At 37.4% G+C, this 6,000-nt stretch overlaps 1 protein-coding gene across 2 annotated transcripts in view; it reads right to left on the reverse strand.

Annotated features, from left to right (window-relative positions):
* The window catches only part of LOC145672953 (cytochrome P450 4C1-like), a 74,860-nt gene extending 69,170 nt beyond the window's left edge, over window positions 1–5,690 (reverse strand). Inside the window, exon 1 of one of the 2 annotated variants that reach the window (XM_081742205.1) lies at window positions 5,552–5,690. The gene's annotated coding sequence lies outside the window, so the exon portion shown is untranslated. The remainder of the gene's footprint in view (window positions 1–5,551) is intronic. The other variant, XM_081742206.1, reaches the window with a different exon arrangement.
* Window positions 5,691–6,000: the final 310 nt, after the last annotated feature.

The raw sequence follows: 6,000 nt of genomic DNA on the forward strand, positions 1-6,000 counted from the left end.
ATCCGCCACTGATTCCAAAATGCTGATACCTTGTAATTATGTTCTAATTTCAAGATGAATAATTCAGGCTTAAAGCTCTAATTCTCTTCTGAAAATTATTTTGCAGAGCTGTATTTGGCACCTAGTACAACGATACTCTCAACTTGTGTGCTGCACTGTTGATTCGTACTAGAATTTCAGATTTATTTAGCATTTGTTTATGCCGTGGACCTACAGATGTGAACGTTGGTTAGACCACACTATTGTACCCAGGTACAAAATTGTTGAATTCATTAAAATAAATCTAATTTTTAATGCACTTAAATCCTAACAAAATGATCACACCACAATGTTTTAGTAAGTGGGTGGATGGGCCGTATCATCTTTGTGTACACTAATGCTAATAATTCTGCTTATATTACGTTCGTGCACATCCATTTGAAGTGGGAGGGCGCGGTGGCTCAGTAGTAGAGCGCTCACCTCCGGTGCTTGGGTTCCCTGGTTCGATCCCAGCTCGCTGTGTGGACCTTTTGGTGGACAAACACCGTGCTCGTGGGTTTTCTCGGGGTTTTCTCGTTTCCTCCCACTTTCTTCATTCCACCATTTCACACATCTCTCATCATCACCGTCTCCTTTAGACTAACCGGCATAATCGTGGGACGTAAAACTTAAGGATTTCATTTCATTTTTTCATCCATTTGAAGTGGTTGAAATTTCGTAGCACTTCAAGTTTCGTTATTGATTTTCATAGAACAAAAACGGCGAAAACAGAAAAAAAAAAACATTTTTTGCAATTGATTCAGTGTCCTAAAAATAGATTTTATCTCAACCATTAACCTTCTATGCAAACCGAAGGGGTAGAAATCAATCTTTTCCGGTTTCAACGTTGTTTGCCATAGAAGAAAAATGGGAATAAATAGCCAGAAGTGGTTTTTAGCAATCGAGTCAGCGTCTCAGAAACACATATCAAATAGTTGTAACAGTATACCAAAACCGGAAACGGTTGAAATTTACTAGTATTTTCTGTTTCAATACTTATTTACATAGAACAATAACTGTAAGAGATATGGAATAGCGGTTTTGTTAACCCCAAATTCTGCGTCCCAGGAATGAGTTTTGCCTAGAATTTTAAATATCTGTTCAAAACAGAAGTGGTGATATTTTGTGATTTCCATTTACAACATTGATCGCATAATGGATAAAACGGAAATAAATAGCAACAAGCAGTTTTTGATATAGATTCAGTTCCACAAGAATACGTTTACCTCTAATTTTATTTCTCAATTGCACCTGGATGTATTAGACATCAATTAATACTTTTGGTTTTAATATTAGCCCTCAACTGATGTAGTGAAGTTTTAGTGCATAGTTAGTGCATATGAGAACCGTAGAACTCCTCATTAAGTATTAAATATAAAAAAAGAGTACAATTACTTTTGAATGAAAAATTTGTTTTAATTATACATTATAGCTACTTGACGTAACGCACCATAGATATAATAAAGAAATATAGCAATGTGCATGGATGTAACCTGCTCAAATCTGTCTTGTTTAAGTTTTCTAATGTAAATAAAGATAACTTCATATATGAAAAAAATGAAATCTTTAAGTTTTACGTCCCACGTTTATGCCGGTTAGGCTAAAGGAGACGGTGATGATGAAAGATGAGTGAAATGGTGGAATGAAGAAAGTAGGAGAACCCCGAGAAAACCCACGAGCAAGGTGTTTGTCCACCACAAAGTTCACTTGGTGGGGGCTGGGATCGAACCCGGGACCCCAAGCACCAGAGGTGAACGCTTTACCACTGAGCCACCGCGCCCCCAAACTTTATATATTGGTACACTGACACTGATATATAAATTATAGTAAACGAACTTTCAAAATTATTGTCAATGGAAGGCAAGACGTTTAGAGATTTGTTTGCAGAAGCATATATTAGTTTCGCCAAATTTGCAAAAGTCTGTTCTACCTTACTTCTCACCAGGCCCGTAGCCAGCCCCAAAATGTAGAGGGGCCCGGCTGAAGTTAGGGGGGCTCGATCCAACCATATGATAGTTCATCACCACATTATAGTTCTTTTGCAAGCCTACCAGGGGCGGATCCAGGACCGACTTCTGGGGGGGGGCGGTGGGTTGTCATACTGCTACTTTTAAGGGTTCCAAACTTTGGGATGGGTTTTATTTATATATATAAAATAAGAAAGTTTCCTCCTGGGGGGGGCGATCGCCCCGATCGCCCCCCCTTGGATCCGCCCCTGAAGCCTACTATAAAATTTTTAGGGGGCCAGCAAAAATTTAGGGGGGACCCGGCACCCCTAGACCCCCCTGGATACGGGCCTGCTTCTCACTGCATGACTTTCACTTTCTGAAACATTGTCTAACATGTAATTAACTATTTTATGTAAATCCTGAATCGAACGCATTCATAGTAGATGAGCCAGTTTTGTCTACCATATTGTAAGAGAAAGAAGTGAATATACAAAATATATAAAATATGAATACTGTGCTCGATCAAAATAGTAACACAATTAATGAGGTGTGGTCTCTCGGACTACACTAACTGCAATGAAAAATAACAGTGACACTACGACATCCGAAGTCTCCAGCTACTTGTAGCCTACTGGCGGACAGTGTTCGTAGATTCCCTTAGGAAAACTTCCCCTCGATTGACATAAAATTTCCCCTTTTCAAATTTTCCCTAGTTTGTTGAGAGTCTAATTCCTATGACAGAACTTATGTGGTACAATTAATTCAGCCATATTAAAGGAAGCGCCACTCACATTTGTTTCTGTTGCTATTTTTGTTAACATTTTTCCTTTCCTTTCCTTCCCTTTCCTTTCATTTCCTTTCCTTTCCTTTCCTTTTCCTTTCCTTTCCTTTCCTTTTTCCCTTTCCTTTTCCTTTCCTTTCCTTTTCTTTCCTTTTCTTTCTTTTTCCTTTCCTTTTCTTTCGTTTCCTTTTCCTTTCATTTCATTTCCTTTCCTTTTCCTTTCCTTTCCTTTGCCTTTCCTTTCCTTTCTTTTTCTTTCCTTTCCTTTTCCTTTCCTTTCCTTTTCCTTTCCTTTTTTTAATACAAAAGAATACGCACAAATACTCCCAGCTAATAAGCGGTGCAAACTATGCTACTTTGAACACACACACGCAAGAAATATTCCTGTTGTTTTGGTTTATTTATGAAGAACAAAGAAATATTTAAGCATTTATATTGATCAATCAGACGTCGTGAGATTTTCCCTGGATTTTCAAGTTTTATCGAGAAATTCCCTTTATGCTAAATTTACTTACGAAATTTCCCTCAAACTACAAACGCTGCTGGCGGACTGCGAGCGAGGAAGGTACTAGGAGTAGCACGTATACAAGGTCAATTGTCTGCTAGAGGGAGAAGAAAAAAAAAAGGTGTTCGTGTCCGTGGGACCTCACGTCACTAATTAAGGGTTAATCTCCATAGAGCAAAACAGAGATAGCGAGTAATGGCTTTTTGATGTCAACTCAACGTCCGAAGAATATGTTTTATCTTTGATTCTATTTCCCTATTCAAGTAGTTATAGATGTATTATTCCAATTTTGGGTATTGAATTCGCATAGTTTGATAAAGCCGAACTTAATTTCACATTGAGAAACGGAATTCGCTGGTTTGGTAATTCGTTAACGCTTTCTTTATGTTAAAAACGTGTGCATTTATATTTACGTGACTCTCTTTTATGTTTCCGTCAATTGAGTTAAGCATTGTGATATTTATCTTAAAATAAGTAAAATCACGGGCGTTGTTAGCTGGGGGTCAGATTTTAATCAAATGTATTTAAAGAAAATAAGACATATGCTTAGTAAACTTTTTAATAATTAATCGATTGCATGATATACCGAAAACATTTAATTTCTGTTCCTTTAATTTACCTTTGTGTTCTCACTACAATATGTCAGGGCTCACTCTTGAACGTTTTAAAGAAAGAAAATAAACGAAACAATGTTTTCCCACAGAAATACTTTCGCGGAGCTCGAGTTAAGAACTACACTCGCTTCAGGGGCGGATCCAGGACCGACTTCTGGGGGGGGGCGGTGGGTTGTCATACTGCTACTTAGGGCTACTTTTAAGAGCTTCAAACACTGGAATGAGTTTTATTTATATGTATAAAACAAGGAAGTTCCCTCTTCTGGGGAGGGGGGGCAATCGCCCCGATCGCCCCCTGGATCCGCCATTGACTCGCTTTAACAGAGGCTATCTTTTCTAACTACCGCACTAACACTGATTCACAATTGAGCATGAAAAGTCACCGCAACAATGTTTAGGGGAGGTAGGGACGCTGTATTTTTATCGGTCACTTTTTTCTTTTATGTTCGTGCTTGAAAAAAACATTTTATTTTGCTTCTGCGCTCCCTTCCCACCATATCAATACCCTTGCTCATATTCTACAAATTATCCCCTCCTTTATAGCTATGCTAATTATAGACCCAATTATTCAAAATAATATTTTTTTTTAATCGCCAAACAATATTAAGAATTATTTTCAAACACTTAAAAAAAAAAAAAAATCGGAAGGTCCTATTACGGTTTGAGCAATGCGCCCTACTGCGTAGTAGTTGAGTTAGAGGGTTGTGGAACAGTAGTATTGAATTGGACAGCTGTAATGCGACACGTTTCTGTGTAAATTTTTCGTGTGTAGTTTGTATAGAATTACTTTGTTTGATCGTCCACTGTCATATGATATTTAGTTCCATTATGGACAAGTTTGTGATTCGGAAGGGTCGTTCAGAAAGTCCTGGAGAAAATACAACTGCCTCAAGTTCGTGTCGGAAAGAGAATTTTAATTTTGATTTATCCGATCCCTCCCACCCGATTTAAAAAGCTAATGACGCCAGTGGTACAATATTAATATTTTTCGACTTTCTGTTTCCGTAATAAATTATAAAACATACAATAGAGTATATAACAAACATTTATAATGTACATTTATAATGTACTGGTGTGTATCAAGAGGTCAGAAAATATGAATAAGTGTGGAATTTGCTGTAATAAACGTATGCTAATAATTGTGTGTCAGGACAGGACACGAATACTTATAAAAACTTTGGTCTATCTGGCTTCTTTGTCTTCTTCCTGCCCTTTTGCTACATTACGCATGCATGATAATCTCGAGTCTATTGCACAGTGGTTTCAAAGAGCGAGTTATTACTAGGGTTTCCTTAATAAGATTGCACAATTTTCATATTCAAATATTGTGAGTGAAATTGGATGACGGCGCATTCTTGTGCTAAGTAATACGAATTGGAATGTAAGGGGCTAATTCCATACCAGATTTCGCAAATCATGCACAACAACGCAAAAAATGGAAAACCTCATTATAACTATTATGCCGGTTATTGCTAACTAAATAGAAAAATTGCGTTGCGTTGACGCAAACTATTACGGAATTTGCCCATGACTTTATAAGCTCGTAGAAAATGTACACGCAATAACACAAATTCATATTTATTACAATCTCAATTATTGATATACTTGAACAACAATTTGATTTTTCCTGTCACTATGAGCACATTAAATAAACGCATGCAACATTATTTACTGTAGAACTTACCTGTTAATTCCTTGTTATTGAACTTCCAGCAGATGTAACAGAGAGAGAAAAGCACAGCCAAAACTCAAGGACAAAAGACGATCAGACAGGTTTTGCTAACGACAAATCCGTTTGGTTTGTAGCAATAGTTTCGTCTTCGTGCGGTTTTCTCGTGGAGATTGATGTAGGCTTGCTTCATTGGAAGGGTCGATGTGCTAGCTAACGGGATATCCAGGCAGTGCAACAAAACAATACTCAGTGCAGAGGAGCAAATTGTTTTCTTTTCGATACAAGGAAACAAATTCACGTAATAAATCTCCTTTTATTAATATAATATTACTTTTTTTTTGCCTGCAACGAAATGAGTCTTGATGACCTCGCGTAAGACGCTAACTACATGTTAACTGCTTGTGACGTAACAGAAAATATTTTCTCCTAACCGATTTCGAAACGTATTCTGCGAATTTCTT

This window comes from Thermobia domestica, chromosome 16, assembly GCF_964235325.1.
Source record: "Thermobia domestica chromosome 16, izTheDome1.hap1.1, whole genome shotgun sequence".
Lineage (NCBI taxonomy): Eukaryota > Metazoa > Arthropoda > Insecta > Zygentoma > Lepismatidae > Thermobia > Thermobia domestica.